The 26,981-nt window shown below is 40.9% G+C and overlaps 1 protein-coding gene across 1 annotated transcript in view; it reads left to right on the forward strand.

Moving 5' to 3' along the window:
- Nucleotides 1-5,818: 5,818 nt before the first annotated feature.
- Nucleotides 5,819-26,981, forward strand: part of ANKFN1 (ankyrin repeat and fibronectin type III domain containing 1) — a 482,658-nt gene continuing 461,495 nt past the window's right edge. Inside the window, exon 1 of the mRNA XM_081109618.1 lies at nucleotides 5,819-5,845. The gene's annotated coding sequence lies outside the window, so the exon portion shown is untranslated. The remainder of the gene's footprint in view (nucleotides 5,846-26,981) is intronic.

Here is a 26,981-nt window from a genome sequence, read left to right on the forward strand (position 1 = left end):
CGGTCATTCAGTCGTTCGGTTGCTTGGTCTCTTAGGCTATATATATATATATATATATATATATATATATATATATATATATAGGCTAGGAATTAAAGGAAAATCTTTATCTTTTAAACACTACAAATTCTGGTCACCATACTACATGCACCTTCTCAATTCTCACATTTGTGTAAGGATTCATGCTCCCAGACATTTTTGGTTCTTTGGATTAAAAGAGAGGCCTGAAGTTCTGAGTTATTAACCAATACCCTTAATCAATACCCCAGGTGATCCTGGTGCAGCCAATGCACGGTCCACTCAGGATACCTGCCCAGGCCTCAGAATGAAATGGCCCACGTATGCTCATGGCTGTCTTTCTAGAAACTCCCCTATAGCGACACAGACTTCAGCCCGAGACCACTGTCTCCCTTTCCTGCAGCCTGCAGGCTGACCTCCATTACAAAAGGAACAGTTTAACCCTCTTTTTAAAATTAAATTTATTGGAATGACGTTGGTTCATAAGATCATATAGGCTTCAAGTGGATTTTTCTATGATCCATCATCTGTATGTTGCATTGTGTACCCACCACCTAAAGACAAATCTTCCGTCACCATAGATTTGACCCCCTTTACCCTTTACTACCCCTAGCCTCCTTCCCTCTGGTAACCACCATGCTGTTGTCTGTGGCTATGAGTTTTTGTTTGTTTGTTTGTATTATTTGTTCATTTGCTGCTTTTAATTTTATAACCCACATATGAGTGGAATCATAGGGTTCTTGGACTTTTTCTGTCTGACTTATTTTGCTTAGCATGATATTCTCAAGATCCATCCATGTTGTTGCCAATGGCAGTATTTCATCTTTGCTTATAGCTGAGTGGTATCCCATTTTTTTATATGTACTGCATCTTCTTTAGCCCATCATTTATTGCAGGTCACTTCAGTTGTTTTCATGTCTTCGCCACCATGAATAGTGTTGCAATGAACATAGGGGTACATATATCTTTGAGAATAAATGCTTTAAAGTTTGAACCCCTTTTTAATTTACAGCTTCTTTTGTTTGTTAGATTCCACTTATGAGTGAGATCATGTGAAGCCCGTCTTTCTCTGCCTGGCTTATTTCGCTTAGCATAATACTCTCTAAGTTCCTGCACGCAGTTGCAAAGAGTAGGAGAGAAATTTTAACCTCTTTTAATCAGACATTTGCCATTGAATCAGAAGAATGCCAGTGAGTTTGGGTGGCTATCTTTTCTCTCTGCATATCTTGCTATTGGGGCTATGGTTTCAAATGTCTCTCTCAGGTAGGGACATAGACCCCTGAGGGCAGGGGCCTGTGTCTCAGCCACCTGTGATTCTCTCGTGTTGAAGACACTGCCGTGCACGAGGTACACTATTATTGTTCATTTTCTTTCATTTCCATGTCTAGACTCTTTCTGCTTCTAAAATGGTCACTGGCTCAGCACACTTGAAGAGGGAGAGAGGAACAAGAACTTCCAGTCCAGGAAGACGTGGAATGAAGACCACAGATAGCAAATTGTCTTTCTCTCCTTCGCCCCAGTCCCAGTTCTTTAAAAGTCTCTTTCCTGAAGCACCTTCGTGTTGTGTCTTTGCTGGCAGCTCTCCCAAAGGCGAGATTGCCTGGCTTAATGATCGCCTGTGGACTCAATTCAGTGTGTTTTCTAAATATTTGTGATGCATTATGTCCTTAGCCCTTTGAGGGCTTGGCCATGGGTAATTCCTTAGAATATGGCTTGCTTAAGCTTCTATCAAATTATGTCTTGTCTGAGCTGTCTGGACACAAGGGAATATTCCATCACTGATATGTTTGGCAGCTTAACAGAGTTGTGCGAGATGTTCACTATTACCGTGTTCTGCTAGGTCCCGGCCATTGGAGTATGATTTACAACTGCCCATGTGTTTTGATCAGGGCTGTCACATAAGCTGAACATTTGGGGGGCCAGGGAGCGGGCTGTAAATGGCTATATAAGCATTATCACCATTCAGTGTGACTGGTTTAGGAGTTTAAAGAGACAGTTGTTCCCCTCGGGGAAGCTGCTACTTTTCTGTCTCTCCATGTGTTCCCCAGAGAATACTGGTGGGATCACTTGCTTTACGCTGACTGCCACGTGGCCCCTCAATGGGGTGGATACTGAGGCAGCTGGAGATGGTGGCTAGATGTGCTCTCCTAGGAGAAAGAAATCACTCATGAGAGTTTCAAAAGCAAAGGCGGAGCAATATCATGGGTCTGGGAGGTTAGAGTCAAGAGGGACCTAGGAGATAAGATCATTCAACACTGCCATGTGATAGATAAGGAACCTGAGACCCAGACGCACAGTTAACTTGGAAGGCAACACTCTTCACTGAAAACCTCCAGGATTTTCATTCTGTGGGAACCGTCAGAAAAGGAACCTCAATCATGGCTTCTACATACTTTCTAGAAATTTCTCCAAATGCTTTTAAAACATGAGCAATTAATCTACAGGGTCCTCCCATACTGAGAAAAAGTCTTTGGGTCACCAGAGGACCCTTCATTTGGAAGCACCAACCGGCACTGTTCCCTTCAGTCAGTGGTTCTCAACCTGTGGGTCGCCAACCTGTGGGTCGCGACCCCTTTGGGGGGGTCGAACGACCCTTTCACAGGGGTCGCCTAAGACCATCGGAAAACACATATATAATTACATATTGTTTTTGTGATTAATCACGATACTTTTATTATGTTCAATTTGTAACAATGAAAATACATCCTGCATATCAGATATTTACATGAGGATTCATAACAGTAGCAACATTACAGTTATGAAGTAGCAACGAAAATCATTTTATGGTTGGGGGTCACCACAACATGAGGAACTGTATTAAAGGCTCACGGCATTAGGAAGGTTGAGAACCACTGCCTTGAATATTAGCCACACTTCAGAATAGTAGTTCTCCAGATGTGGTCCCTGTTCAGCACCTGGGACACTGTTAAAGAGGCAAACACTCGCGCCCCACCCCAGACCTACCAAACACTAACCCTACAGGTGGTCCAAGGTCTCTGTCTGTATTTTTATAAGCATGACTCGACTGCTTGCCCAAGTTTGAGAACCACTGAACAATTTTTTACTCTCCTTACTCTTAGAAGAAATTAGAAAATTCCCCTCCTCCAAAAGACTCTGCCTCCTGCCTGCTGTTGCCTGAGACTTTCCCCTCTTTAAATTTATGTCTTTGGATTAAGACTTCTAGCTCTAGGTTATTCTGGAATGTAAAATATTTTTAATATGTTTTTTATTGATTTTAGAAAGAGAAAGGGAGAGGGAGAGGGATTGGGAGAGGAAAAGGGGGAGAGGGAGAGAAGGAGGGAAAGAGAAACAATCTGCTGCTTCCTGTACGCCCCCTGCTGGAGATCCAGCCTGCAACCAGGGCATGTGCCCTGACCAGGAATCGAACCAGCAACCTTTTGGTGCCCAGGATGATGCCCAAACAACTGAGCCACATCAGCCAGGGATGGAATGTAAATATTTTGAGCCCTCAAATCGTTCAGGCATCAATATATACCACCTCATCAAAACCTTTAAGTCTAGATTTTGAGCCCTAGTTGGTGTGGCTCAATGGGTTGGGCATTGTCCCGTGCACCAAAAGGTTACTTACTGGTTCAATTCCCAGTCAGGGTGCATGCCCGGGTTGCGGGGCTCAATCCCTAGTAGGGGGTGTGCTGGAGACAGCTGATCTCACATGGATGTTTCTCTCTCTCTCCCTCTCCCTTCCTCTCTCTCTAAAAATCAATAAAAATCTTTTAAAAGGACTAGATTTTGATAGTGTTCAGCATGTACTCATAGCTTGTTTATAATTGAACCCTTCTGAAGCTAGTGTTGTGAAACCTCTCTGTTCCGGTCACAGTGAGTTCTCTGAGTCCAGTGACTGCACTGCACTCCTTCCTACCTCAGGGCTTTGTCCCTGCTTCCCCTCTGCTTAGAACACTCTGCCCTGGTCTCTTCACTTAAACCATACGCCTCCTTCATCTCTCTGTTCAGAGGTCACCTTCTGACTTCTCTGACCAGGTCAAATCCTCTTGCCGCATCTCATGTTAGTATGAGCTCTCACAGGGCTCCGTATTAGTGCCGGTCACCACTGCGATTTTGCATTTGTCTCAGGTTTCTCTTTCCCCTGCTAGATTGCACGCTCCACGAGGGAAGGCTTAGCACTGTGTTTTTCTTTTTTTAAATATATTTTTTTATTGATTTTTTACAGAGAGGAAGGGAGAGAGATAGAGAGTCAGAAACATCGATGAGAGAGAAACATAGATCAGCCGCCTCCTGCACATCTCCCACTGGGGATGCGCCCGCAACCCAGGCACATGCCCCTGACCAGAATCGAACCTGGGACCCTTCAGTCCGCAGGCCGACGCTCTATCCACTGAGCCAAACCGGTTTTGGCAGCACTGTGTTTTTGCTCATCCTTGTAGCCCAGAGCCTCACAGACCCTCCGTGGTATTTGCTGAATGAAAAGCAGCCAACTCAACACATAACCCATGGTGCTCTTCGTCAACCATCTTAGGGGGGCCAGGCACTCTGCATACATTAGCCCCGACTCCAGTAATTAAACTAGCAATTAAGAAATATTTAAAGAGAAGGAGAACAGCAGCTCAGAGAGGCGAGCTTGCCAGAGTGTAGAAGGGGTGTCTTCTCTGGGGTAAAAATCCAGGCCTGTTCCTGAAGGCTGCGCTGTTTCCACTGCAGCAAACAGCCTGTTCAGGCTGGAGGGAATCTGGAAGGCATTTGGGCTAACATTATCATCCTGCTGGGAAGGAAGTTGCAGTTCATGGTTGAAAAAAAGGGACGTACAAATTCACAAAGCATCTACAACAGAGCAGAGATGGAAACGAAACCTCTCTGGACTGCGGTTTCCTTAAAATTTTTTATTGTATGTTCCTCTAAGCCTCTGAGTAAAGGGTGGGAGCAGTGACTTAACAGGCTTTAGTTTATCTTGTACTGCCCGCAATCGCCAACTGTGGCCACTCCGATCAGGGTCACAGCTAAGTTGTATTTGTAGCAAGGAACTCAGGCAGGCTTCAGAGCAGGGCGGCTGCAAAGGGAGGGAGGGAGGGGGATGAACGGTCAATAAAGCCAGTTTTCTTGCTGCTGATCCTCCTGCTTCTTAATATAAAGCTATAATCATTACCATAGCAACATGCTTGTTGCACATAACATGAATATGTTGATGTAGATTCCGGGGTGGTGGTAGAGGGGGGAATTGAATAAACTCTACCTTTGTGCACCTTTAGGTGAAGAAGAAAAAAAAGCTTATGTAATTCCAACCCTCCATTGTGTAAGGAAGGCTCTGCAACCATGTAGATAATTATTCCAAATGACTCCATAGCCACCAGAAGTGAATTATATGCTCACTAAGGCCATAGAAAAATAGCTGTTAATTGGTGTGTGAGTGTAAAATACAGAGAGAGAGAGAGAGAGAGAGAGAAAAGACTTGAATTCATAGTACAGGGAGATTTCTGAAGGGAAAGCCATTGAAATAGTGGCCTCCTTCCAGAATTAAAGCTTCCAAAGTGCCCCGAAGGTTCAAGCACTTGAGCGGTTGATAGTCCAAAGGCTGCCAGAGTGAAGTCTAGATTGTAGATTGTGGGTCATTCAGAAAAAGAGGAACATTGTGGTTCTAGAATTTCCATAGCTTGCAGTGGCCATCTGGTGAGAAGGTTGGGGTGGGCTGGGTAACCATGGAGATGTCCCAGAATATGTGAAGGCTCACCAGGGTTTGACTTAGATTATCTTGCTACTGGATGAGTCTTAGAGATGGGGCGTGACACAACTTTCCCAAGCCGCCCGTCGGTGCTGCCTCTGAGGAGCGCTCCGGTTTTCTCTCTCTCCTCCCCAGGTAAGACTGATGGCGAGGTCTGTGGTTTCAGGTGCTGCTCTAAGGATAGATGGTTCCGGATGCCAGCCTGGTATCCCAGGTGAGGTTTCAATGAGCGTGAGAGACGAGTCTAGGTCTCCTGGAAGAGTCTGAATTCCAAACGTTCTTCTGCGATTCCATAAGTAACTGTTAGATTGAAGATGCTCAGTATTTACACAGAACACATTGTGTCTGGAAGCATTCACAACACGACTCTCATTCTGGGTGAGTCTGTTTTAATGTTTTCAATGTCTCACGATGTCGCTTCCTATACACCCATACAAACACATGTCTACTTACCTACCTACCTGCCTACCCATCTATATCTTCCTCTCGGTTTACCTATCTGGCTAGTTTTATTGAAATGTAGGTCTGGTGAGTATGTGTATTTATTATATATCTCTTTCTATCCACCAATATGGGTGGCAGACAATCAATAACTAAAATAAGTTCTAATAAAATGATATAGAAGAATTAGGGTGGAGCATGTGGAATGGGGGCCAGGTTGCATTTTTAAATAAGGTGGTCAGGAAAGTCTTCAGTGAAATGACAATTGAGTAACTATCGTTGTATGTTGTCTAGGAGTGGCTCCTATGTCTCAGAGCGAATGGGAACTGTTTGGTGTAAGTCCTGTGGGTTTTCCATTGCCTGATTTTCATTGAGTTGCTGGAAGTCCCAGGAAACCCGGTGTTGTCAGATCAGTTCTTGAATGGGTAGAAGTTTGCCTGAGAAAAGCCAGATCCCGAGTTAATCAGAAAAAGACTCTGAAGAGTCAGGCTTTAGTTTAAAAAGGGAAGAACCAGACTGGGGAGATCAAGACCAGATCCTGATGACAGGTTGGCGTCAGCTTGGAGGCGTGAAGAAATTGGACAATTTATGGTCGGCCAGTGAGGTTGCATCACAATTTCTTGTCTGCATAAGAGCTCAAGGGAAAGAGCAAACAAGCCTTCTGGTTCTATTTTCAGTTAATGCTGCTCTCCTTTTTACAGATTTCAGACTCTCCATAGCTGTTTTTTAGTGGCTTTTGCTTCCCGATGAAAACTGGAGAACAATGGTGGGATTTTATAGACAGGGTGCGTGGGAGAGGGGCTCACCCTGGCTATCGTTCGGGGAGGAATTGTTTTGATTGTAGACCAGCTAACGGCAAAGAGGGAAACATAAATGGAAGGGCCCCGGAAAGCGTGTGGTGTGTGAACACGTACTGTCAACGTGGAGAGGATACAGAGAAGGTGGACTTTTTACCATTTATAAGAGAGTGTTTTAACTCCAAGAAGCCGATTCCTAGGTGTTATCATCAATCACCCTGTAAACACATAAAAAAAACGAAGTACAGATTCTGTTACATATGCCATCCTACAATGAGACAACTCAGAAATTGTCAGTAGCCAAAGAAAATTCTAATTACTCATTCTATTAATTCTCCCTGTCATGGTCTCTAATTTCTTTCGGTCTCAGTCTTATTTTTTTTCAAGTCTTGGGTACTGAGGCCTTTAAAATGTTTTCTGATTGTAAGGATGGTTGCATTGCATAAAATCGTTCAGTGGCTTCCAAATTCCTTTATGAAAAAATTCCTTTAGGATGAAATTAATGGCTTATGACATGCTGCAAAGTCATTTTGACCCATTCCCTGCCTATCGCTCCAAATTTATGGTTTGTTCTTCTCACACAGGCATCCGTCTCCTTCTAGCTGTCAGACAAATTCATGCAATTCCCTAAATAAATCACACTGTTCCATGCCACAGTGTATTTGCTCATTATACTTCCTTTGCCTAGAACATCCTTCCCACTCTCACCTACTCTGCTGGATTTGTCACTTCCTGTCAATAGTTTTCCTAACCTTTCTTTTTCATTCAGGCCAAGTTGGGCGGTGAGCCTCATAGCAACCTGTATAGCTCTCTCATGGCCCTTACCAGTTACCAGCTTGTAATGTAATAATTGCTATTTTTGATGCCTTATGTTATAGACTAAGAATTTCTTGAGAGCAAAGTTAAAATAAACTCATATTTCAGATTCTACAGTAGGACTGTAGTGCCCTGCATATATAGTGGATCAGTGTGTGTGTGTGTGTGTGTGTGTGTGTGTGTGTGTGTGTGATGTGGTCATTGAAACACTGAAGGTATAAAATATTACAATATTTGATACGCAAGAACTTGGCAGTTTCTTGGCAATCATTACACTAATGTTGTGAAAGAGATGGGGCTAAATGTCATAACTATTGTTGTTATAAGAAACAATTTTCAAGCTCAGCAGTTCCTGGGCATACTGTCTTTTCCACAACCCTGCAGGGAACAGATAGACTTGAGGGGTGAGGAGATAAATGGCTTTCCAAGTTCATTGACTTCCACAGTTTTTAAATGCTGCATCCCCACTGGCTTCAAATGAACTCCCATCAGAATGGATACTGACCTATAAATGGAACCGATCAAATTACAGCCTGGCAGAATGTTTTGTTTTTTGATCCAAGATGGACCAGCTAGCAAGCCTATCTGTTTAAGGCCACCTGGTGTCAGCAGGTAAAATCTGTGGTTATAGGACACATATCTGAAGCTAGCTCCTCACTCAAGGCCTCCATCCACATCCCATTTTCCCAGGCTCTGGGCTCCCCATCACTGTGCCCTGTGCAAAGCTGGCCTCCACCCCTGCACCCTGGCCCATCAGAACCTTCCCATCTCATGTCCCCTTTCAGTGCTTTTTAACTGACTTGCTCATCCTTATTGAACCAATTCTTGTTAAGCTGTCAATGCCATAGCTTCATGGAAGCTTCGAGTTTTCACCCTCAGAGGTGATCTAATGCAGTCTCTCCCTTTTGCAGAGGAGAAATGGACCGTGAGGCAGGAAGGAACCAGCCCAAAGTCATAGGTCTGACAGAGCCGAACTAGCATCTGGTTCTCCCTGACATCATAGTCCCACAGACCGCAGCTAAACTTCTTGCCCAGTCATTTACTGACCCCAATAGTTATGGGAAAGTTACTTAGACTTCCAGAGTCTGTCTTGTTCTCTGTCAAGTCCAGAAAATGGTACCTTCTACCTGACAGGTATTATGATTCACTAAGAAAAAAAATATGGACAGCCACTGACATGTAGTAAACGCTCAATAAATGTTGAACAGTTTTACCATCTTTATGCCAGGCTGGGGCTCAGAGCAGGATCCTAGGGGAGGTGGATAGAGCTGGTTCCCCTTTTTAGCTCTTAAATGGCTGATAGGTATCCCTGATGTTGACCACGTACAGTGCACTTTGCTCATCGGTCTTCCAAGATCAATGAAAGAGCCGGGCAGGCTTAGCTCAGTGGTTGAGCCTCAACCTATGAACCAGGAGGTGACAGTTCGATTCTTGGTCAGGGCACATGCCTGGCTTGTGAACTCGATCCCCAGTAGGGGGCGTGCGGGAGGCAGCCGATCCATGATGCTCTCTCATCATGGATGCTTCTATCTCCCTCTCCCTCTTTCTTCCTCTCTGAAATCAGTAAGAATATATTTTAAAAACCCAATGAGACATTCCTAACAGTGAATGTTTTCCTTATTTGCATTCAGCCCACTGGAGAGACAGAGCCGCTTAGGTCTCTTCCCTCTCATTTGTGCTCCCGGATGGTAAAGTCCCTGGTCTGTATCCCAGATCCCTGGGCAGCCTCCCCTGCCCTGCCCATTCTTTGTAGTTGGAGCAGGCCCTGTGCAGGGTTTCCGCAGAATCTCAAGAGGGCAGTGTGGTAATGCCTGAGCGAGCCTGCCTCGCCTCCAGGAAAGCCTTGGCCATTTTTACATCAAAGTGTTTACTCTGGAAATTAAATTATATTTGGGATTTTGGGCTTCCCCTCCCCCAGCCCCACCGTGGGAGGTTTTGGAAAGTTACTGTGGTGACCGTTGCAATCAGAGGGCTGTCAGCATTTCGGCTCTGCACCGGCAGGCCCCACAGGCTCCTTCAGCACCCAGGTCCCAGGGGACCCTGTGCACGTGGGGAGGGGGCGCTCTGTCCATGTTGTGTGTTGGGGGATGGGTCTCCTGCGGAGGTCACTGGCTCAGGACCCCCGCCCTCCCCTCCAACCCCCGCAACTCCAACACACACTCTCCCATCTTCAGCCACTTTTGGATCAACAGCTGAGCCTGAATGTCAAACTTAAGTCGGATAGTTGGAGTGGTTGTGTTTTGTTTGTTTGTGTCTGTCTTTTCCAAAATATTTCTGAAAATAGCTCTTAAAATGCTCCCTGTGTGTCCATGGGCTCATGCATATTCATAGCCTGCCCCTCTTCCTATGTTCAAGGTTTCTGCTCTGTCAAATGAGGCCTTAGATAGTCAGGTCCTAGCTCCCGCATTCCAGAGTTCTAGATATTGAAGGATATAGAGAAATCTATGAAGACACCCAACCCTGGGACATTCCTCCTTTCTCTGTGGCTTCTCCCAGCTAAGCCAGCCTCTCAACACTCTTGATCACTCGGAGACTAACCATTCTTGTTCTCCAGGTCTCTCCTCAATTAACTTGTCATTCACCACCAAATAAATAGTTATTGCACTTTGTCATGTGGCAGGCTCTGAGCTCGGTCCTCTGTGAGTGGTGAGGAAAACAGACGCAGTTCCTACTCTCATGAAGCCGGTGGATTACTGGAGGTGTAGACATTATGCAAATAGTCACACACAGAGAGGGTGTCATTACAAATTGAGATGATAGCTGTGCAGGGAAAGTCAAAGGTGAAGAAGATGAAGTATAAAGAGGACCTAACTTAGAATGAGGGGCCCAGAAATGAGGAAGTGATTTTCAGCTAAGACAGAATATGGAACATGGCACAACGAGAGTTGAAACCAAATGATTGGTGACTATGACCTTGTCTTTTGGCATCCAAGGAATCTATCCTAATTCTCAGTGACTGCTGGTAGCAAAGTCTTGATATTGCGTATGGGTCATTTGAATTGTTGAGAGATTTCAGAGCATCCTAAATGAGAAGAGACTTCAGAAGTCATCTGATTCAACTGTCTCCTTACTTAAAATCTCCTCAAAAATATGCTAAACAGTTATCAAGAACTGCCATAGGATTCAATCACTTCACAGTCACTTTTTCCACTTGTGTGAGTTCAGCTTTTTTTCTTCCATTGATTCTTTTTAGAATTCCCTGTACTTAGATTTATCTTGCTAGACAGGGATGGTGGGGCGCGGGGAGGAGGCTATTTTCATTTTCTTTGTTCCTTGACATAAGCTCAAGTGTCAAGCACAGGGCCTGTCATGTCCTAGCTTCTCAAAGCATATTGGTAGAATGAATTAACTGAGGCTAAAATAGGTCTCCCTAAAGTTTTGCTCGATGGCTCTAGTTCTCTCTGGACAACAAAGACAAATCTAATACCCCAGATGAGGACAATCTTATAGTTATTTGAAAGGCACTCCATTTTCCAGTTCTTCTCTCTATAATCCCTATAAATGTGGCTTTGAAGCTCTCCAAGTTTTGATCATTAATTGAGGTCCAATTTGGCGTGGTAATTTAACCAAATGTGAATCTTTCTTATAGCATTATCTATGCATCATTTCTCTATTTTTTTTAATGTAGGTATGTTTATTCCTTTAATTCGCCAGCATGTATAATTGTATATATGGAATTAGCTCATGTGATTTTTGAGGCTGAGAAGGCTCACCACCCTCAGTGGGCCAGCTGGAGGCCCAGTAGAGCTGGTATGGGGCTCCAGTCTAAAGTCAGGAGTCACATGACCCCCAAAAGCCAAAGTTTCAGTTTGGGACCGAAGGCCAGAAAACACTGACGTCCCAGCTCAGAGCAGTCAAGCAAGATAAGTTTCTTCTTTTTTTGAGAAAGAGAGAGTCAGCCTTTTTCTTCTAGTGAGGCCTTCAGTGATTGGATGAACCCCCCCCCCCCCCCCCCCCCCGCCACATTAGGAAGGACAATTTGCTTTACTCAGTCTGCAGATTCCAAAAATGCCCTCTCCGATGCACCCAGAATAATGTCTGACCAAATATGAGAATACCCTGCTGCCCGGTCAAATTGACACCTCACAGTAACCGCCACATTGCCTATCCATTAAGGAAGACTGTGTGAAAGGAAGCCCTGAGCTAATTTACAGAGAGTGCGTAGCTCATAAATGAGCAGCAAGTGGCCCGTAAGTGGCAGCCTCTGGGAAGAAGGTACATTGTTGGGTCAGGGTCCAGGCAGGAGGAGAAGAAAACGTGACCTTTAATGGGTCCAGAAAAACCTGAAGAACTAATGATAATGATGGGAGCAGATGAGCCAGAACAGAATCAGGAAAACGCCACACGCACTAATAGTTTGCTTGAAATAATGATTTTTAATAATTTTGTTGCAAAAAATATGGCATTGAAGGCAAAGCCAAAACCTAAAAAGAAGTTTTCTACAAATCTTCTGAGCTTTGAAGTCAGCCTGAGGCAGTTTAAATCCAATGGTGATACTGCACCTGGACCCTCCCGTCCTCCTGGAATTAGGATCAAACATTGATAAGAAGAGATTAATTCTTAATTAGTAGTACCTACAGTAGCAGAGCTGGAAGTTGGGAGTTGAGCTAATAAGAATTGTGTTAAACTTTCTATGCTGGGATCAATCTGAGAACACTTATTACATGGTAAAATGTGAATGATCATGTTCTCACCTTTAGCTATCACACATAATAAAGAGTTTATACTCTCTGGGATAAACCAAGCAAAATAGGAATATAAATCAATCTCCACTGTAATTCTATACATAGTTTCATATAATAAAATATTATGAGACATGTTAGATAATAATATCTTTTATCAAAAAATTCAACAGAAACTAACCAACAGATGAACCAGATGTTGCAATAATCAGACAAGGACTTTATATATCATTGTAATCATAGTGAGGATTTATTTAAAAAGATGAAAGTAGAGAAGACAGAACCTACACAGAACCTACACAGAACCTAGAGACAGAAGAACTTCGCTGGAGAGAACATGGCAAAAGATCCTGGACTGAACCTGACTACAGAAATTGGCAAGAGAACCTGACTAGAACCTGGTGACTGAACCTGGCTGGAGAACCTGGACAGAACCTGGCTGGAGAACCTAGCGAGGGAACATGGCTACAGAACCTGGCTGGAGAACCTGGAGAACCTAGCAAGAGAACATGGACACAGAACCTGACTGGAGATCCTAACCAGAGCTTCGCTGGAGATCCAGACCAGAACTTCGCTGGAGATCCTGGTTAGAGATCCTGGCTTGGAGAAACCAAGATGGCGTCATAGGTTAACACCGGAGATTGCTGCCTCGAACAACCACTTCAGAGATATAACTAAAGGACAGAACAGACATCATCCAGAACCACAGGAAGGCTGGCTGAGTGGAAATTCTACAACTAGGAGGAAAGAGAATATCATACCCAGACTCAGAGGAGGCGCAGTGCTGAAGTGAAATACTCAGGTGCGGAGTGCACGCGCGGAGAGGGCTGGCGGCGGAGGGCACAGTTGTTGTTTTCAATCAGGAGGGAGTTTCAGACTCTGAGCTCCAGATCCGGGCGAGTCTCTGGAGACCCAGACTCAAACGGGAGAAGCGGGACTGTCTGGCTTCAGTCAGAACTCGAAGGCAGCTTTCTCTCCGAGGTTTGCAGCAGTTGCTGGGACTCGGAGAGGCAGAGCCCCTAGGGATGGAACTGAGAGCAGCCATAACTGCTCGCTCTGGCCTGCCCTGTAGATCCCCGGGGACCCGCCCCGCCCAAGCCCTGTGCAGCGCCATTTGCCGGATAGCCTCAGGCAAAGGCTAGATTAGCACTGCCCTAGAGATCCAGCACAGAAGCTCTCCCACTGCAGACACAGCTGACTCTCATAGCCAGTGAGCCTGGAGGTCAAATCACCCCTGGTATTACCGACAACAATCAAGGCTTAACTACAAGACTGCGCACAAAGACCACTAGGGGGTGCACCAAGAAAAGATAAAAAAATGCGGAGACAAAGAAACAGGACGCAAATGTCAGAAATGGAAGATATAGAGCTCAAAACCACACTTTTAAGGTCTCTCAAGAACTGTCTAGAAGCTGCCGATAAACTTAGTAAGGCCCTCGAAAAGACTGGTGAGACCGCCGATAAATGTAGTGAGATCTCGATGTTATGATAAAGAACCAACTAGAAATTAAGCATACACTGACTGAAATAAAGAATATTATACAGACACCCAACAGCAGACCAGAGGAGCTCAAGAATCAAGTCAAAGATTCAAATCACAAAGAAGCAAAAAACACCCAACTGGAAAAGCAAAATGAAAAAAGAATCCGAAAATACGAAGATAGTGTAAGGAGCCTCTGGGACAGCTTCAATCGTACCAACATCAGAATTATAGGGGTGCCAGAAGATGAGAGAGAGCAAGATATTGAAAACCTATTTGAAGAAATAATGACAGAAAACTTCCCCCACCTGGTGAAAGAAATAGACTTACAGGTCCAGGAAGCGCAGAGAACCCCAAACAAAAGGAATCCAAAGAGGACCACACCAAGACACATCATAATTAAAATGCCAAGAGCAAAAGACAAAGAGAGAATCTTAAAAGCAGCAAGAGAAAGAAACCCAGTTACCTACAAGGGAATACCCATACGACTGTCAGCTGATTTCTCAACAGAAACTTTGCAGGCCAGAAGGGAGTGGCAAGAAATATTCAAAGTGATGAATACCAAGAACCTACAACCAAGATTACTTTATCCAGCAAAGCTATCATTCAGAACGGAAGGTCAGATAAAGAGCTTCACAGATAAGGAAAAGCTAAAGGAGTTCATCACCACCAAACCAGTATTATATGAAATGCTGAAAGGTATCCTCTAAGAACAGGAAGAAGAAGAAAAATGTAAAGATACAAATTATGAACAACAAACATGCATCTATCAACAAGTGAATCTAAGAAACAAGTGAATAAATAATCTGGTGATCATAATAGAATCAGGGACATAGAAAGGGAATGGACTATTTTTTGGGGGGAAAGGGGTGTGGGAGATGCGGAAAGAGACTGGACAAAAATCGTGCACCTATGGAAGAGGACAGTGGGTGGGGAGTGAGGGCGGAGGGTGGGGCGGGAACTGGGAGGAGGGGAGTTATGGGGGGAAAAAAGAGGAACAAATGTAATAATCTGAACAATAAAGATTTAATTAAAAAAAATAAAAAGATGAAAGTAAATGAACCTCAGGAGAGATTTGGGAACTATAAAAAATATAAATTCTAGAGCTGTAAAATACAATTTACAGTAGTTGCAATTTTTTAAAATACATGTGAAATGACTGTAAAGGAAATCTCCAGGTCTCAATGGTTACTGACAAATTCCACCAAACATTTAAAGAAGAATTAACACTAATTTTATACAGTATCCACCAGACATTTAAGAGGAAGAAAAATAACTTATTTTAGGAGACAAACATTACCTTAACACCGAAACCTGACATAAAGAGTAAAATAAGTAAAAACCAACACAGATTAATATCCCTTATTATCATAGATATAAGAATTCAACAAAAAAATTAGTAAATTAAAACTATAAATAAGCTCTAGCTGGGTAACTCAGTTGGCTAGAGCCTCTTCCTGATATGCCAAGGTTTCGGGTTCAATCCCCAGTCAGTACACATATAAGAATTAACCAATGAGTGCATAAATAAGTGAAGCAATAAGTCAATATCTCTCTCTCTCTCTCAAATCAATAAATACAAAATAAATGAAATAATACTGAAGGGGAGAAAATAATTTAAAAAACATAAATAAAGATATATACTATAACTAAGAAGAGTTTATTCCATAAATACAAGGCTGGTTCAGAATTTTTTTGAAAAATGAATATAATTTAATACATTACAGTTGATTTTTGGTTTATAGTAAATATAGTTTATATTCATTAGTTTGTATTTATCACTCATGTAAATAAGAAAGAGTAGATGATCAGATCAATTGATACAAAAAATAAAACAGCACTAACAACAAAATTCCACTCTCATCCTATATAATAAAAGCCTAATATGCTGAGTGTCCAGTCGTCAATCAAAGCGTAATATGCTAATGATATGCTAAGGCAGTCCAACCACTCGCTGTGACACACACTGACCACCAGGGGGCAGTCGACCAGTCTAACAGTCTCTATGATGTGCACTGACCACTGTGGGGCAGATGCTCTGACTGGTAGGTTAGCTTGCTGCTGGAGTCCGGCTGATTGGGACTGAGCAAGACGGGCTGGACATGCCCTGGAGCCCTCCCGTGGTCCCTCCCCGGCCCTGATAGTGCACCAGTGGGGGGTCCCTTGGCCTGTCCTGCACCCTCTCACAATCCAGGACCCCTTGGCAGATGTCAGAGAGCTGGTTTTGGCCTAATCCCACAGGCCAGGCCGAGGGACCCCACTGGTGCACCAATTTGTGCACCAGGCCTCTAATTCAGGATAAGAACTCTCAGCAAGCTAGGAATAAAAGGGACCTTCCTCAAACTGCTAAAGAACATCTACAAAAAAAGCTACAGATAACATAATTCTTAATGATAAAAGACCTTTCCACAAGGCTGGGAAAAAGGAAAAGATGTCTGCTCTCACCATTCAATAAGTTATTAAAAGTCTTAGCCAGTGCAATAAGGCAAGAAAAGGAAATAAAAGGCAAGTTTGACAATAATTTGCATCTTATGTAAAAGTTAGCTCCAAAAGATCATAAATCAAAACATAAAATGTTAAACTATAACAATTAGGTAGACCAAACAGCAGAGTGAACACTATAGAAGGATCAGTGAACTTCATGACAGTTCAATAAAAAAAATTCTCAGTGTCAAACAGAAAAGATGGCAACAAGAGCATAACAGAACATCATTGCTCTGTGAGAAAATTTCAAGCAGTATTATATGCAGTAATCAGAGTCTCAAATAGTGTACTTTACATGTAATCAGAATCCCAGGAAAATAAGGAGGTAGAAAAATGTCTGGAAAAATATCACATATGAAATTTGTTACATAATACCATTTCAAATTTGATGAAAAATAACAAATCACAAATATTAAAAGCCAGCAAAGTCTAAGCATGATAAGTACACTGAAAAGCACACTTATGAACAACATATTCAAACTGTTAGAAAAAAAAGAACATAAAAGAAAAAGAAAATTATAAATGACTTAGGGTGGGAGTGGGTGTGTGGTGAGACATTACATACAGGTGAACAATAAGATTAATAGCTAATTCTTCTCAGAAACAATTCAAGTCAAAATACAATGACATCTTCAAATTGCTGTAACAAAAAATAAATGAAAGGAACTGTCAATGTAGAATTCATATCTAATGGAAGTATATTTCAAAAATGAAAGTCAAATAGACACTTTCTGACAAATAAAAGCTGAGAGAATTTAGCATCAGTTGCTATGTACTACAAGACATGCCAAAGAAAGTTTTTCAGGTAGAAAGAAAATGAAACAAGTTGTAAAGTTATAGCTAAAGGAAGAATTGAAAAGTGCCCAGAACTGGTAAATAAATATAGAAGGCTACTATTTATTTATTTTTGTTGCTTCTTTAAAAATATTTGTTTAAAACAAGATAGTAGACGAGGCTTGTACTATCTAAGGCTAATATTTTGCTAAGAATTATTGTGTCCATGTTCATGAGGGAGATTGATCCATAGTTTTTCTTTCCTTGTAATGTCTCTGTCTGATCTGGGTAGAGGGGTAATTAATTCTGATATCATTAAATGAGTCTGGAAGTTTTCCCTTCTCTTTTATTTTTTTTGGAAGAGATTTTATAGAATTCATTCTTTTTTTCCTTAAAACTCTGATAGAATTAGCCTATGAATCCATCTGGGGCTAGAGCTCTCTTTGATGGAGGATTTCAAACCATAAGTTCAATTTTCTTGACAGATATGGGGCCATATAGGTATTTTTTTTTCCTTGAGTGATTTTAAGTAATTGGTATGTTTAATGCACATTGTGGGATTTATGGGCATAGAGTTTTTTTTATACTTTGTTATCTTTTTAATTTCTGTAAGATCTGTGGTACTATCTCTCTTTTCTGGTATTTGTAATTCATACGTTCTCTCTGTTTATTTCTTAGTTAGTTTGACTAGAGATTTATCACAAGAAAAGGAAAAAAAAAAGAATAAAATCTAGCCTGGATTCCATTCATCTTTTTTCCAAATGCAGTAGTAAAACATAACTTTTAATGTTTTGTTGAAGAAGGGGCCCATAAAGGTAGAAGTACCTAAGGCCTTCTCCTAATGCAACCCTGCTCCGGATTTATATGGATCATAACTAGTTGGTAACTTTGATCAAGCCATACACTTTAATATCATGGTCTGTTTTCTCATCTATGAAACAGGATATAGTAATGATATTCGTCTCATAGGAGTGTGGCTTTTTGGAGGATTAAACAAAATCATGGACATAAGTGCTTCTCAAGCTGCCTGTTGTACAATGAGCACCCAATAAATAGTAGCTGCTTTTAAAATGCACACATATGACACACTGCATACTTTGCTTAGATATTCTGTTCTGTTTTTTAAATATATATATATTTTTAATTTCAGAGAGGAAGGGAGAGGGAGAGATAAAAGCATCAATCAGAATCATTGATCGGCTGCCTCCTACACACTCCCCACTGGGTATCGAGCCCACAACCTGGGCATGTGCTCTTGACCGGAATCAAACCTGGGACCTTTCAGTCTGCAGGCTGATGCTCTATTCACTGAGCCAAACTATCCAGGGCTGTTGTGTGTTTTTTATTCATAAGTTAAATTGGTTTAGGGTATTTATATATGTATTCATTCATTCATTCATTCATTCATTCATTCATTCATTCATTCCTCACCTGAGGATGTTTTTTCCATTGCTCTTTTAGAGAGTGTGGAAGAGAGAGGGAAAGACAGAGAGAAACATCTATGTGAGAGAAACACATCTATTGGTTGCCTCCTGAATATGCCCCAACCAGGGCCCAGCCAGGGAGAAGCCTGCAACCAAGGTATGTGCCCTTGACTGGAATCGAACTCGGGACCCTTTGGTCCACAGGCCAACACTCTATCTACTGAGCCAAACCTGATAGGGTGGTTTAGGATCTTTATCTTACAGAGCATTGTGCATTTTTGAAGATTTTTTTCTCAGCCTGACAAAGTTTGAGAACCCTGAAATAAAGGTTTAAAAACTGCAGTCTACTTCGCGTGCCAATCGCCATCCTCGCATTTATGCAAAGATCTGATAAAGATGCAAATCCTGTGGGCTTTTCACGGCAGGATGTGATCTGTCAGACCTTCAGTGGAACATGGGTCTGAGGTACTTTTTCAATAGGAATAATGGATTCTACTCCCACACTTTCACTCTCTGATAGAAGAAAAGCTGTTAGGGATACAGCTTGTTACCATTGGTCAGAAGTTCTTGCCTGTGTGAAACCCATTGACCCTCGTGGATCAGCAACAAGCCAGCCTGATTAGTATCATACGCTAATTTAGTGATTCTAAAACCTGGCTAGAAAAGCAAGAGGTGGTTGTTTTTCTGATACATATCACCGTCCCTGACCCTCCTGTTTCAGAATTTCTTAGCAAACGTTTTTTAAAAGCTCTGCAAAATTAGACAGCGGATTCTGAGAACTGCAAGACCTCAAAGCTTAGCTCCTGGTTTTATCTGGTTGAGTATTTGGACTCCATTGAATGTGTGATGGAGGGATTTTACTATACCACAGCTAATTTATCTGTTCTCCTCCTGAGGAACATTTGGATGTTTCCATCATTTATTCCTAGTGTATATAACATCATTTTATGTTTTCGTCTACCCATGTGTGAGTATTTCTCTAGAGTAAGCATGTCAAACTCGCAGCCGGTGGGTCACGAGTTTGACATGCTTGCTCTAGTCTCGAGTATTCATCTAAGAGTGGAATTGCTGAATGAACTGAAGGGGTCTGTGCATCTTCAACTTTGCCCATATTGCCAATTTATGCTCCCATTAGCAATGCTTAAAAGTTTCTGTTGCTCCACAACCTTGCTTCCATTGCCTATTGACAGTTGCTTTCATTTGAGTCATTCTGGTATGTGGATACCACGCTGGTTTTAATATGCATTTTCCTGATGACTAATAAAGTTGAACTTTTTAAATTATGTTTATTAGAGTTAGGCTTTCATCTTTTGTGAAGGGTCTGTTGAAGTCTTTGGCCCCATTGAAGGAGGACTTGTCTACCTTTCCCTTTTGATTTGTGGGAGTTATTTATGTATTTTAGGTGCATATTTACAAATAAAGGAGGATTAGACATCCTTGAAGAGCTGTATACATCTGAGATATATTAATGTCTTCCCTTACTCAGTGCTTTGTTATCTCAACCCCTAATGGCATCCTTTTCTATGTTTCCTATATATTTCTATATTCCATATTTTCTATACATTTTGAACCTTATAAAATTAGCTTTTAAAGATTGAGCATAACATATGCAGAGAAGCACACATAAGTGTACAACTCAAATTTCCAAACACCAAACACCCAGACCCAAGATGAAGAAACAGAATATTATGAGTAGATCACGTCTCCTTTACATCCCCTTCCTGTCATAGTCTTATAAAGGGTAACCACTAATCTGACTGCCAAGTCCATAGAGTAATTTCTTCAGTTTTTGGAACTTAACATAAATGAAATGATACTCTTTTCTTTCCTTTTTTTGGTGGAGGAAGGTCTGGTTTTCTTGTTCAACAATAGGTATCATTGCTTATAACAATTCTTTCACTGTTAAATAGAATTCTCTTTATTAATATGCCACAATTTATGTATTCATTCTATATCTTATGGGTAGATTGACAATTTCCATCTTATAAATATTTTGGATAGTACAGCTATGAAAATCGTACATTTTTTTGGAGAACATATACTATATGCATTTCTTTCTGATATATACTTGTGTGGAATTGCTAGTTCATAGAATATGCATATGTTCAGCATTAGTAGGTATTTTACAAATAGTTTTTTCAGTCTCTTTACCAACTATACTCCCACTAGCAATTTAGAGACTTTTGAGGAAGCCAGCCAAGAATAGAACTACAAAGTACACTTACAGAACTGTAGGCTAAACAAATGCTGATTGTTTTGAGCCATTGAGTTTTAGGGTGATCTGTTATACAACATTATTGTTGTAAAATAGAACTGGTATGCTTGCATCCTTGGAATAAACCCCAAGTTGGTTATATTATTCTTTTATATATTGCTGAACTAAAATTTCTAATATTTAGATTAAGCTATTTATACCTATCTTCATTAGAAATGTGTTGTTGTTTTTTTCAATTCCACCCTTTCTGTAATACTCCTATCAAGTTTTAATATCAAGTTATGCTGGTCTCTTACATTGAGATGAGAATTTTCCCACTCACCCAACAACCAAACACTTCCTCCCTTAATCTCTGGAAGAAAGGGTGAGAAATTGCTGTTACTTTTCCTTAACTGTTAGGAAGAATTCATTGGCAAAGATTTCTAGGCTTCGAGATCACACAGTGGAAAGGATTTCAATTCTAGATTCAATTTACTTATGGGATTATTTATACTTATATATCTTCTTGGTTCAGTTTTAGTAATTAGGGATTTCTAGAAATGTGTTCACTTGACCAAAATTCTCAAAGTTTTTCACATGTAGTTGTTAACTGTAGCCTTTTATTGCTTATTAACATCTGCAACATCTATAGTGCCATCCTCATTTTAATTGCTCATATTTGGGAATTTTCCCCATGTCTCTTTTTTTTAATCAGCTCTGCTGGAAGTCTATAAATTGTCTAAGTCTCTTCTAAGAACCACTTTTTTGGTTTTTATATTTGGGTATTAATACATTTATTTTCTATCACATTAATTTATTTACATTATTTTTATGATTTCCTTTTCTCCACTTTCTTGTATTTTTTTTTCTTCAGCCTCTTGGGTTTAATACTTAGGTAACTGGTTTTCAGCCTGTCATATTTTCTAATATATGCACTTGAAGACTACATTTCACTGTTAGCACAACTCTAACTCTATTGCACAGTTTAATGGCTGTACTTTTACGTTTTAATTAAAGTTTACATTCAATATTGTGTATTAGTTTTAGGTTTACAGCATAGGCAGTGATGGCGAACCTACGACACACGTGTCAGAGGTGACACGCAAACTCATTTTTTTGGTTGATTTTTCTTTGTTAAATGGCATTTAAATATATAAAATAAATATAAAAAATATAAGTCTTTGTTTTACAATGGTTGTAAATATCAAAACATTTCTATATGTGACATGGCACCAGAGTTAAGTTAGGGTTTTTCAAAATGCTGACACGCCAAGCTCAAAAGATTCGCCATCATTGGCATAATGGTTAGACAATCATATACTTTACAAAGTATTTCCCCCAATATTTCCAGCACTCACCGGGTACCGTCCATAGTTATTACAATATTATTGACTATATTCCCTGTGCTGTACTTCACACCCCAATGACTATTTTGTACCTACCAATCTGTACTTCTCAATCCCTTCACCTTTTTCACCTCGTCACCCAAGGCCCCCTCCCCTCTGGCAACCATCAGCTGTTCTCTGTATAGATGAGTCTGTTTCTGTTTTGTTTGTTTATATTGTTCTTTAGATTCCACATATAAGTGAAATCATATGGTGTTTGTGTTTCAATATCTGACTTATTTCACTTAGCATAATACCCTCTAGGTCCATCCATGCTGTCACAAATGGTGAGATTTCCTTCTTTTTTTGTGGCCAACTAATATTCCCAACTAGTATGGCCAACTAATGTAAATGTCCCACACCTTTTTTATTCACTCATCTATTGATAGGCACTAGAGCTGCTTCCACATCTTGGCTATTGTAAATAACGCTGCAATGAACATAGGGGTGCATTTATTCTGTCACATCAGTATTTTGGGCTTCTTTAGATGTATATGCAGAAGTGGAATCACTGGGGCATAAGACAGTTCCACTTCTGACTTTTTGAGGACCCTTCATACCGTTTTCTATAGTGGTTGCACCAATCTGCATTCCCACCAACAGCACAGTAGGGTTTCATTTTTCCACGTCCTTGTCAACACTTGTTGTTTGTTGCTTTATCGATAATAGCCTTGATAGCTGTGCTTTCATCATTACTCAGTTCAAAATGCTTTCTAATGTTCTTTGCTATTTCTTCTTTGACATTTGGGTTATTTAGACGTGGGTGGCTTATTTACCAAAGAGTGGGAATATTCTAGTGATCTGTTTGTTTTTAATTTTTTGCTTCATTCCACTGTGGTCAGTGCACACGCTCTGCATGATTTATCTGTCCTTGTTCTGTGTTCCAAGCAGAGGAGCAGTTCAGAGTATAAAACCATCTGTCACCTTTGCTGGCTTTCAAACTGTGAGCCAGAGGGCCTTGGGATTTCCCAAGTCATCCGGGAGTCAAAAAAAGAGGGAAAGCAGGCTGCAACGATTCTCTCCTGTCCTATTTCACTTTATTTAGAGCAGATCCACTTTTTCTTGTTTTATTTCTTAGGCTTAATATAAATCCTTTTGGTTTAAAAAAGATCTTTTTTCTGTTTAAAAAAAGAACACTGAATTAGAAGATTCTGCAGTCCTTTCAGTTTTGAAATGTCTTTATCATATTCTACATATTTTGTTGCTAGTAAGACCCAAAGTCATCCTGCAAGGGTCAGATTGATCTTGCCAGGTTAACATGACACCCTAACCTTCATACAGTGTCTTCATGAAATGGATCAAGTTACATTATTATTATATTAATTTATATAGCTAACATTCTTTGTTATTGCAAAGAATCATATACACATGTGTATGACATCTGCAGTATATGATAAATATATAGAATGTAGTATTTCTTTTTTAAAAATATACTTATTTATTGATTGATTTCAGAGAGGGAGAGAGAGATAGAAACATCAGTGATGAAAGAGAATCATTGATTGGCTGCCTCCTGCATGCCCCCAACTGGGCACCGAGCCTGCAACCTGGGCATGTGCCCTGACTGGGAATTGAACTGTAATCTGGTTCATAGGTTGACGCTCAACCACTGAGCCACATTGGCTGGGCAGAATATGGTATTTCTATATATTTTATTCGTTGTAAAAACCAATACAGTCAGATCTCAATTAATCTAGTAAAAGAAGTTCAACTCATCTTAGGAATTGAAGATGTGCAAGTTGAACCAGTAGCGCTATATGATTTTTTAACTTATCAGGATAGCAAAGATTAATTATGTTTATACACCACTGGTAGGAATATATCTTGAAGTTATTTAGCTTTAGTATTTTTTTTATAAGGAAGGAGCTGGACTGACATCAGGTGTCATAAACTCAAATCCCTTCAGGGCTCAAGAGGAAAATCAGAGTGACATTACTCTGTCCCAGGACAGCATTCGGGTGCAAAAGTTATCCACAAAGTTCTGAGGGTGTGACCAAAAAGAATGAATCAAGTCAAGATGTATTTCATATATAAAGACAAAAATTTGATATATTCAAACATGAAACATTTAGCATCCAACAGCCCTTCTTATCACAAGCACATAATACACTGCTGACAAATTCAGCTAATCAAAAGCAGGAATCAAAAACAATGAAATCAGAACTGAAGAAAGCACAGGAAAAATATTAGTGGTATGTACTAAATCCTTTTAAATCTAAAACTAACATGAGCAATTATGTAAATCATATTTATGAAATACATTACTCATGACAAAATATAATAAAATAATGGTACAGATAATAAGATTACTTTAACAAAGAAGCAGTTAGAGTTGGTTGGAAGAGGTATGCAAGGTTCTTTGGTAGAATCAATTAATTGGATGAAACTTGAAATTTATTTTAAAAAATGACCTAATGACTCCAGCTGCTAACTAGTTTTCATATCTTTCATCAGCCTATCAAAGCTATTTTAAGAAAATAAAAAATAAGATCGCTTTGCACTTTCCCCCTTTCAATTAAAGTCAAATTAAAGTGAAGGCTTTTATGCAAAACTATCACCGCCTGTTCCTATAGTATAAGGTTTCAAATATACTTATTTATATGTAAAAATGATACCTAACATAATATTCTCCTAATAATGATGGCTGCCTCTTGGTGGAAGACACGGTGACATAGGAACTTTTTTCTTTGTACTATTCTCCATGGGTAACATTACCCATAATAATCATATAATAACTGTAGAATCACTTTATTAGCCACATTTTCTCCTTCAAAATAAAAATATGTTGAATTTGAAACAAACACATCAATACAAATGTGAGCAGCTAAATTGTGACCTAAATGATTTTTGAGATTTTTGTAATTCTAGTCATGAGGGCATCCCATCTACTCTCTGCTCCGGCCTTGTGATTGGGAGCAGAAAGGCCCCCCTTCCTCCTCTCCCCACTGGCTGATTCTGGGTCCTCTTCTGTCTGTGTGCCCAGGTTCTCCCTCTGTCCTACGTGAATTGGAATTTCAGTCTTACAGTGACACTGTGGGACTATTGGATCAGAAGAGATTTTTTTTCTCCTGCCTACTTCTCCCTGGAGGGAACCCTATTTATTGCTCTGATTAGGGCACAGAGCTGTAGGAGGGAAATATAAGTCTGCAGCCTTTCTCCTGACAGCTTCAGATCAGGGAGGCGACTTGGGAACATTCTGCTAAGAGAAGTGGCAGCTGGTTCATCAGTGCTGGGCAGCTAATAGTTTTTAAAAAGTGGGATGAGGGAATGAGAATCAGCATGGGCATCTTTCACCCACATTAATATTCTCAAATGGGTTTCCAAAATGTTGCTGATGAAATGGTGGAGAGGTGTTGCGTGTGTGTGTGTGTGTGTGTGTGTGTGTGTGTGTGTGTGATGTGACTTAGTGTATTAGTGTTCCCTTTGTGTGGAAGGAGGAGCAAGGTGTTGACACTCATCTAACCTGCAGCAAATGTCACTGAATTGCTGAGCTGGCTTTTTCTCTGTGTTGACAGGAGAGAATAATTCCCCACAATTATTCCTCCAGGGAGCATTAAATTTGCCAACTAAGAAAGACAAGAAAAGACAGTTTCTCAAGGTATTTGGGGAATTTAGCAAAGTCTGGATAAGGTGTAAGTTTTTAAGGACAAACCTGTAGTTTATCCAAGGGTGGTTTCCAAGATTGTTAATGACTGGTCAGGTATGACCAATCAGAGCAGAAGATAAACATTACAGTATGTCATGCAATTACATTATGCCTCATTATTAGTTCTAGTTGAATCTCTTATTCACATAGAATGTACCTCTCTTTGGGGGGTGGGAGGGGGAGAAAGGATGGAGATATCTGTTGGTCTCTAGAAGAAGAAATTATTTATAAGCAGATTGATGACTTTTTCTTAATTCTGAACAGTCATCCTTCATTCATTTATTCATTCAACGATTACAACACGGAAGCCATTTTGTGCCAAGTATTGGGGCTACAGAGATAAACAGCAAAGACCGCAGCCCTTGCTCTCAGAAGTTTACATTCTAAAGAAGGGGGCAGCAAGCATTTTCTGTGAAGGCCTAGATAATCAACATTTTCAGCTTTGCAGACTGTCAAGTACCCGTCACAACTGTCTGACTTTTCTGTTGTAACACAAGAGCCGCCATAAGCAACACATACACAAGGGAGCTAGGCTGTGTTCCAATGAAACTTTACTTAAGAGCACTGGGCATTACATTTCATGTACTTTTCACCTGCCACAACATGGTCTTCTTTTGGTTTTCCTCTGATTATCTGGAAATGGAGAAACCATTCTTAGCCGATGGCTGTACCAAAAGATGGGGCCGGCAAGATTCGACGTGTAAGCTCAGGGTGCAGGTCCATGATATAGAAGTTTAATGGTGCAGGCGCTGGCAGCACTAGGGTCAGCTGGCTGATGGGGTGATCAGATAAAAACTGGCATAGACGGTTGTTTGCTCACAGATGTGTGATTTACACATCATAGGGTTGGAAGAAATTTCAGAGACCTTTGTGGCCTTGAATAATCTTTCTTTTTTCAAGCTATTTCCTTTTTAAAAATATGTTTTCATTGATTTCAGAGAGAGAAAGGGAGAGAAAGAGAGAGAGAGAGAGAAACATCCATGAAAGGGAAACATTGATCAGCTGTCTCTGGCACGCCAGCTACTGGGGGTCAAGTCCACAGCCCCTGTGCCCTGACCAGGAATTGAACCTGTGATGTCCTGGTGCATGGGATGACACTCGACCAACTGAGCCACACCAGCCAGGCTTGAATAATCTTCACAGAGTAT

This window comes from Myotis nattereri (genome assembly GCF_964212035.1).
Source record: "Myotis nattereri genome assembly, chromosome: 16".
NCBI classification, from domain to species: domain Eukaryota; kingdom Metazoa; phylum Chordata; class Mammalia; order Chiroptera; family Vespertilionidae; genus Myotis; species Myotis nattereri.